At 36.7% G+C, this 14,240-nt stretch overlaps 1 protein-coding gene across 2 annotated transcripts in view; it reads left to right on the forward strand.

Moving 5' to 3' along the window:
• Positions 1–14,240, forward strand: part of LOC111507811 (uncharacterized) — a 198,019-nt gene that overhangs the window by 91,287 nt on the left and 92,492 nt on the right. The gene's annotated exons all lie outside the window — the stretch shown is intronic.

Below are 14,240 nucleotides of genomic sequence, written 5' to 3' on the forward strand. Positions count from 1 at the left end.
GCAATGGAGAAATGTAGTTTCTCCATTGTTTTAATTGACTTTTTTCTGTATTTTTTATAAGATGGAGTAGTAGAAAGCCAAACACGTACTTTCCCACAAATTTATCACTCCTAAAAATATAACCCCTTCAATTCAAATTCCTCTTGGCTGGAATTGAATCAAATAGGTGAGTGAATGTCATTACGATGTCATCGATGACATAACTAAATCAAGCTTATTCCGTGACATTAAAAATCGTAATTCATGAATGAATTGTTCTGTATTTTCTATAATGTTATACAATTTGGTACTGAAGAGCCTTAAGGCAAGTGTCTTACGGCGAAACATCGATGTATAGATACCAGTGAGGATGACGCAGTGTTCCATGTAAGTGCAATTTGTTACTATTCATTTAAAGTAGAACTCATGTGAATGATATCTGATTTTATCCCATAATAAATGATTGGAATACAAACTGAGTAGAGAAAATTATCTTCTGTATAATTCAGTGTTCATATAGGAATATTTGTTTCGGAAGAATTTTTTTCTTTCGTGTAATTCAATGTTTATATGAAAGTAGCTGTTTCAGGAGGACTTTCTTCCAGTTTGTGTCTGAAAGTTACTTTTTTGCATGATCTACACATCCATGTATAGAGTTATTTATTTTCAAATTGATTAGAAGAGGAGTAGAAGATAGCCAAAAACTTTCTTTCCTTCAAATTGATCACTCCTAAAAATATAACTCCTTCAATTCAAACTATTAATCTATTAATAATCTACTTATGATGCACTGTTTGGAAACTTTGGTTTAGTAATGAATATTACTGGAGTTCTTTCCCAACACCAAATCGTTATTTTCAACACCTCGACACGTGTTTCGATAACCAAGTGATCATCCTCGAGAGGAAGATTAAACTGTTTAATCTTCCTCTTGAAGATGATCAGTTGGTGATGGAAACACGTGTAGAAGTGCTAAAAATAACGATTTGGTGTTGGGAAAGAACTCCAGTAATATTTATTAATAATCTATGGATGATAATGTAATTTTTGTGGGAAATCAGGGTTTTAATTATTCTTTCTGGGGTGCTCTCCTACACAGTAAAAATAAAAATCTTGAAGTAAATAACATGATCTCGATTTAAAGAAATCTTGCGCTCCTATATTCATGAAGAAAAATTTATATAAACTGAGAAATATATTCTCTCAAGTTGGATTTGAATCATCAATTCAACTGGACTAAACTTATGCTTCTGTTTATAAACCTATCCTCTCCTATGTTAATTACTTGAATCCAAGACATAATATCTCACAATACTTTATTATTTTTGGTTTGTCGTTGTAGAGAAAATACATTCTTCAACTAATAAAATACTTCTTTAAAGGAAACCCTGTTCATTCTAGAAAAAATTCCGTTATCTCCATTCGAATTTAATACAGTTTTGTTAGGATTCACAAAACTCTTGTTATAAACGAATTAAGTTATTTGAAGGGATACAGTTTTAATCTCAAACAAACAATGTGTTGAGATCAAGTTGATATTGCACTCCATTGGAAACAGTTTATTTTACTCGTTTTCGTTTCAAACGAACCCCTCAGAAGTCGAAACTTGTGCTTGGACTTCCATCGTCTAATATAATATAAATTGATTTGAAAACCCTGAAAAAAACAATTGAAAATAAAATTAATAAGATCAACCAAAAATAACAATTTTATTAAACAAAAGAGTGAAATTACAAAGAGATAACATACAAATAACAACCAAACAAATAAAAAAATTAAATGTTAATAAAAGCTGAAAAATAAAAATTGAAAAATTATTATTAACAAAAAATGAAAAAATAAAAATTAGGATGTTTGAAATATCCACAATCGTCTTTGGGTGATAACTGGACTTATTCCTCCGAGATCTGACTATTTATAGGTCATTCGAGTGCTTTCACCTATCCCCTCTTCATTGGTTTTTGGCGGGAGATGACCGTTTGGCGGGAATTGGTCGTTGTTTCCTTGATTAGAGGTTTCCATATGTTACGTATCTCTATGCCAGCTTGACTAAATGCGTTGTTGGACAACATATACGCGGCTTCTTTGATTTTTTTCCTAAACCAGTGTTCCTCTTTGTGGAGGATTTCAGCTTGAGCCCGCTTGATGTTATGTTAATGAGTCCAAACATGCTCTGCTATTCCGGATTTGCTGGTTTCACCTCGCTGTGCAATTCTTGGAATCGCAGTCCGCGTTTGGTGGCCTGGTTTCTGTGAGGCTGCTACGGATAGTGTTCCGAGATGAAGCAGGTCCTGATATACTTGGACCCAATCCTTCTTATCCTTTCCGATAATCCTCTAATGTAGGGAAGTACAAGTACTGGTTGTGGCGGCTTCTCTTCCTTGTGACGTTCTTGCTGTCTTCTAGCTGAGGCCTGTTCTACCATCACTCTGGAGTAACCATTCCGTTGTAGGTCATTGTTGATGATGGCTAGTTTCTTTTCGAAACCTTCCTTTGTATTACAGAGCCCAAAAGCACGGTCTAGTAGAGTTTTGATAATTCCTCTCTTGTCGATTGATGGTGGTTGGATTTCTGGTTCAGATACTGTCCCGTGTGAGTGGGTTTTCGATATACAGATGTTTCCCATATAGTGTCGGTCCTCTTTACCAATACGTCTAAGAAAGGCAATTCGTTGTGGACTTCCTTCTTCATTGGGAAAGTGATGGAAGGACTAACGTTGTTGATGTGCTCCAGAAAAGTATCTAGTTCTGCAATTCCATGGTTCTATATTGTGAAGGTGTCGTCAACCAGACTCGGGGCTTCTTGTGGGCTTCTTCAAAGGCCAGAGTTTCAAACCACTCCATATATATATTGGCTATAACATCTTCTGTTCGTAGAGATCAGTATCCATCACAACAGTGGCGTTTCCCTTATCTGAAGGTCAGATCTTGATGGTGTTGTCTGTCCCTAGCTCGTTCAGAGGTCTTCGTTCTTCATCGTTGATGTTAGAAGTTGAAACTGGTTCTCGATCTAGCTGTTCTCTGATTTTCCATCTGAATTCTTCTGCCTCGATCTGATCAAAAAGGAACTGGTGGATTCTACTGCAGTTATTATTTCCAAAGTGGGCACAGATGTTGGTGCAATGGCGAAGTTTAGACCTTTCCTCAACAAGGATTTCTCTATGTCCTTGAGCGGGCGGGAACTATATATATTATATTATATTAGACAATGGAAGTCCGAACTGATGAAATACACCACGAAACATTTTCAACCACCTTTAAACAAACGAAGGATTAACGATGTCTTACCCTTTAACGTGTGATTCCTAGATTATATATTTCCTAGATGGTTCATCTTCTCAATAATATAATCACACTAATGATGTCGTTGAAAGGCCAAGAAATTAAATTTATTCATTAAGAAAATTGTGATTCGCTTGTGGAACGTGGCGCTGTTGGCATGAAGTAATAGTTTCTCCGATAGAGATAAAAATTTCAAAGCAATCTATGATCTTCTTTGAAAGAAATACTTTTACTGTGTTCACACCTGTATGAAGTTTCCCGTTAGAAATGTGTTTCTTCAGATTGGGGAGAGTGAAACATCTTAAAAAGAGCTGATAAAAAGTAAATAGATATGTTTTCCATTCGAGCATCTGTGCAACCAGTGTCTGTATCGTCGAAAATGAATGGAACTAACTGGGGAGTAATCCCTCTCGTAAAATTTTACGGATACTGTCGGAATTTATTAAAGCTTTGCGAACTCGAGCCAAATGTGCCAGCTTATAAATCGATACGTTTTGGTAGATCAGTTACTATGAATTATTAGAAGACTGATACGGTATATATTAACGTTATCAGAAATTGGTACAGATGAAAAAATTGTTGTTTAATTGATGGAAATTATTTCTTACGTTTCTTTCACCTTCTTCTTTCATATTTTCTAATGAATACATAATATTTAATTCACAACATGTATGTTTAGATTTTCAATAATCATGTTCTTCCCTAATTTTTATCATCAAAGTTAGAGTTTTCAGTGTATTTCATTACTTTTGTAGTTCTTCGTTCTATTCATGCATCTTGCTAGGGGTCTGTACTATTACGTTCGATTGTCCATTTTTCATTTTCTTGATTTCTTCCTTTTTATTCTGTTTCACTTAATTTTTCCTCTCTAACTTCGTCATTTTCATAATTTGCATTGAATTGAAGTTTTTGGTTCATTTTTTATTTTTCGCTCGCTGCGAAAAATCTCTGTACTTACCATAATATTCGTCGCATCATTTATTATCATGCTTCATATTAACTCATACTTTTTCACTTATTCTAGTTATTCCCCTCTTTGTATTACATTCGTTTTTCACACTGTCTTGTTGTTTTTTTCCTAACCTAACTCTGATTTTCTCCTCATTGACTTTTAGTTTTCATTCTTATCAACAAATCTATTACATAACTCATCTGATAATTCCGTAAATTAAATGAAAATTATGATAATAATCTATTTCGATCTACATCTTATTCTTTCAACCTCTAAAGAAACATTTCTGTCAATATATATATACTTCAACAAAATGAGTTATGAACTGTTTTGTTCATTATATATACTCACCTCTTTCTGGAAAGTTTGGCTTTAAAATTATATTACCCATATGTTATACATAGATTGAAATATCTCAAGTTATCAAAGCGACGATAGAATGAGTTACGAAACTGTTCAGAAATGACATATCTGTCAAGTAGGTACTTGACCTACGTGTATATTATATGATCGCTGTTCACATTGTTGATGGCATATGATAAATGAAGATATTTATTAGCATCTCTGGTGAGATATATATGTATATCGTTTCAAGTGGACCCAAAATTATATTTGCCATAGCGACGTACGAATAACGAATCGATATGACATGAAGTATTATGAAATAAATATATTTTTGTTTATTCAACAGCAAAGAGATTTTTTTTCAAATTTATATACTCATTATTTATTTGATTGCCTCACACAATTTTAATTTTTATGACTTTTCTATAAAGTAGTGGTAAGTGAAGAAGAGATGACAGAAACCACGTTTATACGAAAAACCAATTGAATTTTAATGTGCTCATGAAACATATTTCTAAAATGTTTAGCGTTATCAAACCGGTTTGATTTTCACACAGGCGTCAATGTTCGTTTCAGTAGTATCACTGTTGAGAAATCCTCTTTCAAGATGCCGTGTAAATTTCACCAAATTGTTAGAACTCTTAGTTTACAGGGCTCAACAAATTGAATTTTATTATACCATCTATCCTATTTCTAATACGTTTAGCGTTAATAAACCGGTTTGATTTTTACACAGGTGTCAATGTTTGTTTCAATAGTATCACTGTTTGGAAATCCTCTTTCAAGATTCTGTGTAAATGTCACCAAACTGTTAGAACTCTTACAGATGTTGTTTACAGGGCTAAAAAAATGAATTTCAATATACTCATTAATCATATTTCTAATAGTTTTAGCGTTAATAAACCGGTTTGATTTTTACACAGGCGTCAATGTTCGTTTTAACAGTATCACTATTTGAAAATCCTCTTTCAAGATGCCGTGTAAATGTCACCAAATTATTAGAACTCTTACAGAAGTTGTTTACAGAGCTCAACAAATTGAATTTTAATATACCGTCAATCCTATTTCTAATTGTTTTAGCGTTAATAAACCGGTTTGATTTTTACACAGGCTTCAATGTTTGTTTTAATAGTATCACTGTTTGGAAATCGTCTTTCAAGATGCCGTGGAAATGTCACCAAACTGTTACAACTCTTACAGAAGTTGTTTACAGGGTTCAACAAATTGAATTTTCATACACCATCAATTCTATTTCTTATACGTTTAGCATTAATAAACCGGTTTGATTTTTACACAGGCGTCAATGTTTGTTTCAATAGTATCACTGTTTGGAAATCGCCTTTCAAGATGCCATGGAAATGTCACCAAACTGTTAGAACTCTTACAGAAGTTGTTAACAGAGCTAAAAAAATGAATTTCAATATATTTATCAATCATATTTCTAATAGTTTTAGCGTTAACAAACCGGTTTGATTTTTACACAGGCGTCAATGTTCGTTTTAACAGTATCACTGTTTGAAAATCCTCTTTCAAGATGCCTTGTAAATGTCACCAAATTGTTAGAACTTGTACAGAAGTTGTTTACAGGGCTCAACAAATTGAATTTTAATATACTCATCAATCATCTTTCTGATAGGTTTAGCGTTAATAAACCGGTTTGAGTTTTACATAGGCGTCAATGTTTGTTTCAATAGTACAGTCTGAGGTACATAATTTAGACAACTTCATCATCGATTATACTTTCGAAATTCCTGAGGACTCCAATAAAGAACTGTTTTAGGCATGATAAATTATCCTCCTCATATGAATATCTTCAACTTCAACAACACTTTGAGTGATTTCGGAATCAACGAAAATGTATGGTACAACCTATTACTAATATAATCAGTCATTATTCTTATGTTCATAAGAATTACAACTGTGAGCCATTATTTATTCCGTCCGTAGATAACGTGATTAGTACGTCACTTAAATTTATCGTAAGCGCTCGTGATTTGAAAGCATCCATAAAAATAGTTGTCTGGTGCTTCATTTTAAGTATAGTGTTTATTTGTGAAAGAATGGCTTTGTCTATAGCCTAGTGTTTAATGCCCTCTATCTGGATAATTAAAATAAAAATTCACAAATACCATCAGCATCCCGTAGATTTATTTAACACAATGAGGTAGTCACCTTGGGACCACTTGATTTATGTTGGTGAGTCAAACACGCTCTGCTATTGCCGATATGCTGGTTTCTCCTAGCTGTGTGCTTTTCTTGTGCTTGGCAATAAGGACTTTCAATGGCCTCTTAGTTTCACCGATCACTGATGTTGTACTTGGACCCAATTCTCATCCTTTCCGACAATCTAATGATGTAGGGAAGTGGAAGCACTGGTTGAGATGTCCTCTCTTCCTTGCGATGCTCTTGCCATAGTCTGTTCCACCATTGCTTTGATGGACTAACCATTTCATTGAAGATTTTTTTGATGATGCCTAGTTCCTTCTCGAGACCTTTCTTCGTATTACGGAGCCTGAAAGCACAGTCTACTAGAGTCCTGATGATTCCACTTTTGGTAGATTGATGGTGTATGGATTCGTGGTTCAGATACTGTCCCATGTGTGTGGGTTTTCCCACTTGTCGGTACTCTACAAATACGCCTAAACAAGGCAATTCGTTGCGGACTTCAATCTCCATTGTAAAGATGATGGAAGGTTTCACGCTGTTGATGTGCTTCAGAAAGAGTCTAGTTCTGTATTCCCATGGTGCCATATTAAGAAGGTGTCGTCGACGTATCTCAACCAAACTCGGGGCTTCTTTAATGGCCACAGTTTCAAACCACTGCATATATATGCTGGCTATAACTGGTGAAAGTGGCGATTCAATTGGCAGTCTCTCAATCACATATAATACTCCAAAAACCCATTAAAATCCAATGAGTTTTTCTATTCTTATGAATAATAGAATTCACTCGATTACCAAAAGTAAGGTCATGATGGCCTGAAGTATATCTTTTATTGCTAAACATGGAATATAGTATCACATGGATCAATAAGTCCCGAGACTAACAATGAAAACAACATTTTTTTTACAAAATTTTTTTTTATTCATCAACATAATCTCCTTTTAGGGTGATACAATGGTTCCAACGCTTTTCCAATTTTTCAATACCATGTTTATAAAAAAATGTATCTTTCGCTTCAAAATAAGTTTCAGTTTCAGCGATGACCTCCTCATTTGAGCCAAATCTTTTTCCCTGGAGCATTTTTTTAAGATCAGCAAAGAGCCAGTAGTCACTGGGGGCTAAATCTGGTGAGTATGGGGGGTGGGAAAGCAGATCAAAGCCCAATTCGTTTAATTTTGCCATTGTTTTCATTGACCTGTGGCAAGGTGCATTGTCTTGGTGAAAAAGGATTTTTTTTCTCTGCATGTGCGGTCGTTTTTTTGCGATTTCCTCCTTCAAACGTACCAGTAAGTCAATATAATAATCACTGTTGATCGATTTACCTTTTTCGAGGTAGTCAATGAAAATCACGCCATGCGCATCCCAAAAAACTGACGCCATCACTTTGCCAGCTGACTGCTGCGTTTTCGGACGTTTCGGACGGCTTTCGCCAGCTGTGCGCCACTCAGATGACTGCCGCTTTGACTCTGGAGTGTAGTGATGTATCCATGTTTCGTCCATGGTCACGTAACGACGCAAGAAATCTTTTTTGTTGCGAGTAAATAGCGATAAACAGCTTTCTGAATCATCGACTCGTTGCTGTTTTTGTTCCATCGAAAGCAATCGCGGCACCCACTTAGAAAAAACCTTTTTCATGCTCAATTTTTCATGAAGGATAGTAAATACACTTCCATATGATATCTGTGTCATCTCAGCAATCTCACGGAGCTTCACTTTACGATCTTTCATTACAATTTTTGTCACTTCACTCACATTTTCCGGTGTAACAGCTTCCACAGGTCTACCCGAGCGTTCTGCGTCATTTGTGTCGGTACGACCACGTTTAAACTCGGCAAACCACCGACAAATCGTTGCTTTTGATGGACAAGAGTCCGGGTAACATTTTTCAATCCATTCTTTCGCTTGCACGGTGTTTTTACCCATTAAAAAACAATGTTTTATCAGAACACGAAACTCGGTTTTTTCCATTTTTTAAACAAACTACAAAACGACTTTACTCTAACCTCGATAACTCAGCTGTTTCTGGTCCGATCGACTTAAAATTTCGACACGTTTCAAGCAAAGGTTAGTACTCTAGAAAGACGTGGTTACTGGTTTACTAAGAGCGCCATCTCTGGGTTAGTCTCGGGACTTATTGATCCATGTAGTATATTATCGAATCAATGCTGGCTATCCGGTTGATCAGATAATAATGTTTCTTCTGTGCGGTCTTGAAAGCCTATGTCCTCATAACTTTCTATTTATCACATTTTTTGAAACATTGAAACGGATTCAGTGAGCTATTCTTAGAAGATAGACATATGCCATCGCGGAATTTTTTTGTAGACCTATAAAAAATGGCTGTATGTAATTAATTGTTTTTGTTATATCTCAGAGAGGTTTTCGATGAAAGCTCCCGACTTCAGTAGGCACCGCTGCCCCGACTTTGCGCAGATAACATCGTCATATTTCAACAAATTGATACGAAATTCCTGGGTATACTGATATCGATACCGTATGCAGAACCACATTTCTGTCATGTCACTTTCCCATGAGTGTACTTAACACACACATATACGACGATACGTTACATTTGAAATCCATAAATTGATGATATCCGTAGCAGATCAATGCATTTGCACCGTCTGCGACCCAGTGACGTATATTTATTGTCTCGGCCGTCAAGTCGTGCTGCGACGTAGAGAGTAGGCGCTGGTTGGTGGTTTTCGTGGACGAGAAGCCAACGTTTTGTATTATATTGTAAAAAACAACGTCGCGTTGTTATTTAGTCGATTGGTTTCCGGCCGGAACAATCCGGCATCCGGCTGCTCGTACAACAAATCGCTCTCCAGGCAACGCCGGCTGGATGATGGACAGTGGCGGGATTGTTTTTTTTTGAGAGGGATAGGTGCTGGTCCGGATACTGGAGAAAAATAATGAAATATTAGATTTACTAGGTGTTTACAAGTTATCGCTGATGATTATCAATGTGGGGAAAAATCTCGGGGCAAACTTAGACATTCAAAAATTTCACTATTGAGACATTTGAATCACGAAGTTGAGGGTTTAGCTTTTTTGTAGTCATAATACAGGGTGGGCTATTGAAAACCTGACATGGAGGTTCTGGATACTAATCTTGCAAATCCGAAAAAACGCTCTGACCATATTAAATTTCGAGTTGAAGTTACTTACTTTATTCTCATGTTAGCATATGCTCAAAATGGGAGCTCCAGCTTCCATGCAATAATAGAGATTCTGCTGGAAACGTTTTCGAACATTGTGGGGCATTTTTGAAGTGATTTGGCGACACTCATTTGTGATTCGTTGCCGTAAATTTTCGAGTGATGCAGGAGGAGTATAGTAAATTCTGCTTTTCAAGTGACCCCACAGAAAGAAATCTAACGGCGAAAGGTCTGGTGATCGTGGTGGCCATTCGATAGTGTCCCGCCTCCCAATAAAGTGATCCGGAAAAGTCTGATCACTGCCGAACAGGCAGAGCTTAGTGCGGAGGAGCCCCATTTTGTTGAAATATTAACAGATCCTGTCGATAATTGTGGTCATTTTCAATAATATCAGTGATAAAAAGGGGATTAATAGTATCTTCCAGAAGCTCCAGATACATTTGTCCGATTAAATTGCCTTCTAAAACCAATGGGCGTTGAGTATGCACTTCATGAAAAATGTGAAGCTAATGTTGAAAATGAAATGTGGATTTTCCACCGCTCGTTCACTAACCAACTCGCAAAATTGCAAGCGTCGATTGTAATCATCTTCATTCTGTTCTTGCGGCAATTTAATCTTGTAAGGATGCATTTCGTGTGTTTTAAAAATACAACGAATGCTAGTTCGTGACATCCTGGAAACAAATGCTAACTTTCTTATACTCCAAGTATGGTCAAGCTCAACATGGCCCAGAATTGCTACTTCTGTCGCCTCATTTGTTAATGGTGATTCGATTTGCCGTTTTTTATTTGCTACAGATCCAGTTGCGCGAAATTTTGCAATTAAATCGAAAACATACTGTCGCGACAAATTCTTCCCATGCTGTTGACTGAACAGTTCAGCGGCTCTCGCAGCACAACGTCTATTTCCATAGTACGGTTCAATCAACTCAACCCTCTCTGCAGCTGTGTGAACCATTGTTTCTTTAGCAACACTTTACGGCACTCACTACTAGTAATAATGAAGATATCACTTTTATCATAAAAATGAGAAATAGAAACAGCATTTTCAACCATTTCTCAATTGTAATAGTCATCTTATCAGAGAAGAACTAAAAAATTAACAAAAAAGTAGCGTAAGAGACAAATAAAAGGGTTCCAAATTCATTCCAACTGAGCAGTGGCGTACAACAATTTGTTGCTATTAACAATTTAAAAAAAGTTAATTAATAATAATAATGTTTATTTGCACAATAAAATAAAATATAACAAAACCAATATAACACATGCGAAAAACAAATAAACAGAAAAATCACAGAAGCAGTTCAAACTGCTTGTACGTGATATAATGACACATCCGGGTAAAGTCATATTTGGGTTTTTTGATAAGTCACATGTTGGGTAAATTTCACATTTCGGTAAATGACATAATCAGGAGGTACTCTTTTTTCATTTTTCATACTCATTTGGAATTTATGATATTACTGAAAATATTACGTTTCGTCTTGAGAATCCACTCAGTTAAAAAAATTTGAATTTTCTAAATTTCTCAATATTCAGAATCTCATGAGGTATTTGCTTGTATATTCTAGGTGCCAGATAATTGACACTTCGTTGTCCGATCGTTTTGTCACATCGGGGTAAAAATAAAGAATAATTACTTCGTGTATTATGAGTATGTTCATAAACTTGTAATGACATTTTTTTATTTTTAATGAATAATAATATTTTCATGCAGAATAGTTGTCTGATATCCATGATTTCAGCTTCTTTATATAAGAGATCACTACTATAATTACGTGTCTTGCCAAATATTAGTTCAAGAATCTATTTCTGAACCACATTTATGTTTTCTGCAAAGCAATCACTAACACCCCCCCCCCCCCCATCCTAGAATTCCGTATGTAAGTTCGGAAAGAACTGTTTTAAATAAGTCAAAATTTTTAAAAATGTACACCATTGTTTAGAGAATTCCAAGATAGGGAATAGGGGGCAACTCGCCCCCTATTCCCTATCAAAATTCCAAGGGTTGTTCACCCCTCTGCTCCGGGGTTGAAGTGACGACGCTGTAAATGGGGAAAAAAACTGTGCCCCTCCCAATAAAAATCGACCTGTCTGAGCATTTTTTAGGATTTGCAAAATTAGTACCCATAACCTACATGTCTAGTTTTCGATGGTCCACCCTGTATTATACTTTCTTTCAAATCGCAGTGATCAAATTATAGAAGTTTTATCTCAATAACCTCGGGGGTTCTTCACAAAAATGTTTCACTTACGGTCCTGACCGTCTCTCTCCCGACGAAAACACTCTCCAGTTTACAAATATGGCAATTAATAATGAAAACAGTACTGTTTACGTTAGTGGAAAACAGCTGCAGAACATTTTCGTCGGGCGAATGTGTGTTATTTTGACTTTTCGAGCGACGGTGCTGTTAATCAAATCGTTATAGTCGATTAGTTGAATGTTTTGGGGTGTTTGGGTACAGTTAATTAGTTCGATTGCGGAGAGGGGTTTGTTGATGCCACTCGCCGCCGCCGCTTGTTTTCGATAAATCTGTTCTTGAACGGATTGTGTATGTATGATTGATGTTCAGTTTTTATTTCGTTTCGATAAAAGTCCGCTCAACCTAACGATTCGCAGCTGTCGCGGTATATTTGTTATTTGTTCGGATCTTTATTGGTTTTTCAAAATTCAATTTTCTTTGAGAAATGTAGTAATGAGTGACTTTTTTGCTGGTATTTTTTTGGCAACACTGTTTTTGACAGATCACGCGTGAATCGTGTCTTGTGTCATTGTCAAACTTGATCAATTTGGTCTATAATTTAGCCATCAATCGACTAACGAATGAACAACGCTTGCAAATTATTGAATTTTATTATCAAAATTCATGATCGGTGAAGAAAGTGCATCGTGCACTTCTTCTTCCAATTTATGGGCAGTTTCGACGGCCTACTGAGGGAGCTATTCGGAAGCTTGTGACTAAATTTCCAACCCAGTTTACATTATTGGACATTAAACCACCAACACGCATACGTATAGTGAGGACCGAAGACAAAATATTGCGGCTGTATCCGCCAGTGTTCGTAATGACCGTGAAATGTGGATTCGCCGCTGTTCGCAGCAATTGGGCCTCTTTTACTCCACTACGTGGAAAATTTTGCGAAAGGATTTGGGTGTGAAACCTCCTAAGATACAGCTGGTGCAAGAATTGAAGCCACACGACCTCCCACAATGTCTAACATTTGGTGAATGAGCGCTGGCAAAGTTGGAGAAAGATCCACATTTTTATCGAAAAATTGTGTTAAGCGATGAGGCTCATTTCTGGTTGAATGGATACGTTAACAAGCAAAATTACCTCATCTGGAGTGAAGACCAGCCACAAGCACTGCAAGCGCTACCGATGCATCCCGAAAAAGTCACTGTTTGGTGTGGATTATGGATCGGTCATAGACGATAATGGCCGGAACGTTACTGTGAATGGCGAGCGCTACCGTGTGATGATTGACGACTTTTTGTTGCCCATAATGGAAGAATTGGACATGCCTGACATGTGGTTTCAACAAAACGGTGCCACATACCACACGCCACGCGAAACAATGGCCCAATTAAGAGCCGCCTTCGGTGAACAGTTTATCTCACGTTTGGCCTCCTAGATCGTTTGATTTAACGCCTTTGTCGCCTCTTCGTTAGTTCCAGCAGATTCTAGGTATCTTCCCAGTCGTGGTCATTTCAGATGGTCATTGGTGTTCCTAGAATTTTGTATGAACCAAAAGGAAATGAATAGTTTCATAAATTATGACAGGAATCATTATCCTGTGAACGAGAGTGAACAATAGTAGAGTTATGTTGAGACTACATACCCTTGAATCCTTCACAAGGTTTCTGTAGAGGCTGAGAGAGGCAGAGGAACTCTGAAGTCATCTACTTGTGAGTCTGAACTAACTTGGGATTACAAAACCTCCCAATGCATGGCAGAGGGAGAGAGAGTCGATCTTCGCAAAGAAGGGGTAGGTATTCCCCCTTTTTCTGAACTGGTATCTTTCTATGGACTTTCTAAGGGCCAGCTCTGGAATGATTTCGTCATTGAAAACTTCAACGTTCCAAGTCAGACGAGAAGGTGGATGATCCTGCCCTTAGAAGAAAGCTGAACAGATTCTAGGTTTTGATGAAAGATACCTAAGATACGGGCTTCGGACGAAGCCTCTGCAAAATGGGCAGATCTTACTGTGGGAGTGATCACTACCACGTTTGTGCCGTCAAAACTGCACTTACTTGCTTTGTAAACTCTGATCCGAAAAATTCTTAATTTCTTTGAACGAAATATTCAAGACTAAGAAAACATTTTTCTTCTAAACAAGGTCTAAATTCGTAAATGTCG

The sequence above is a fragment of the Leptinotarsa decemlineata genome, unplaced genomic scaffold (assembly GCF_025532065.1).
Source record: "Leptinotarsa decemlineata unplaced genomic scaffold, Ldec_3_MD MMD2_P_RNA_scaffold_1, whole genome shotgun sequence".
NCBI classification, from domain to species: Eukaryota; Metazoa; Arthropoda; class Insecta; order Coleoptera; family Chrysomelidae; genus Leptinotarsa; species Leptinotarsa decemlineata.